This window comes from Mycetomoellerius zeteki, unplaced genomic scaffold (assembly GCF_001594055.1).
Source record: "Mycetomoellerius zeteki isolate Tzet28-1 unplaced genomic scaffold, Tzet1.0 scaffold223, whole genome shotgun sequence".
Classification (NCBI taxonomy): Eukaryota; Metazoa; Arthropoda; class Insecta; order Hymenoptera; family Formicidae; genus Mycetomoellerius; species Mycetomoellerius zeteki.
Genome location: NW_017257198.1, coordinates 1,912,967 through 1,913,953, shown reverse-complemented (window position 1 = coordinate 1,913,953; position 987 = coordinate 1,912,967).

Below are 987 nucleotides of genomic sequence, written 5' to 3'. Positions count from 1 at the left end.
TATTGAAGAATTTTACAACAGTTGCAAAGCTGCTTTCTCTGCTGAACGCAGCCAATGGTTGCGTTCAGTAGAACGTTTGTTTTGCAACTGTTGGAAGTTTCCTTCGCGCTGATTGGATCATACTTTTAGATCTAGAAGAATGGTCCTATCTCAGCAGACAATCATAGAACGGTTGCAAAACTGTTGAGTCTGCTGAACGCAGCCAATGTCATCTTTGTTTAACATTGGCAAACAACAAGGATGTAATGATCCATTGTGTCACATCGTATCATTTGTCGCTTGTTGGAAGGCACACCTAGATAACAGAGATGCGACATTGACTACATTTACACGGTTCGATTTACGCCGAAGTTATAACACTGATGTTACGAAATTGACCAATCACAGTCATCTCTGGTATCTAGGGCTCTAATTAAACCCGATTAAGGGTGCCGTGTAAATGAGTGCATTGGGTACATTCAGTACTACGATCGCTCACTGCAATCCAGCATATGCGTGTGAACTCATTGTGAAAAAAATGGTGTCGTGATCACGTATTGGCTGTCTAAATCACTCATAGCGGCCGATATCTAGAGTTTTTCTGTTGTACAAGCGCTGTGAGTGGCTGGTGGTCAATCACAACGTGGTCAAACGGGTCCCCCACCCGCTATTGTAGCATGTGGTGATGAGATATTACGTCAATAATAGTATCCTCTGAAAAAAAATGGCAGCGATAACCCAGCCTAACCTGCTCAATATCGCATATCTCTGGTATCTAGGGCTCTAATTAAACCCGATTAAGGGTGCCGTGTAAATGGGTGCATTGAGTGCATTCAGTACTACGATCGCTCACTGAGCGCTCGGTGAGCTCTTGAATCTATTTGGTCTATATTTTTAGTTCTAACGGAATATGCCAATCAGATGCAAGAGCTGAGCGCTCAGTGAGCGGTTGTAGTACTGAATGCACCCAATTGCTGGATTCACACTGCATCCGATTTTCGTCGTACG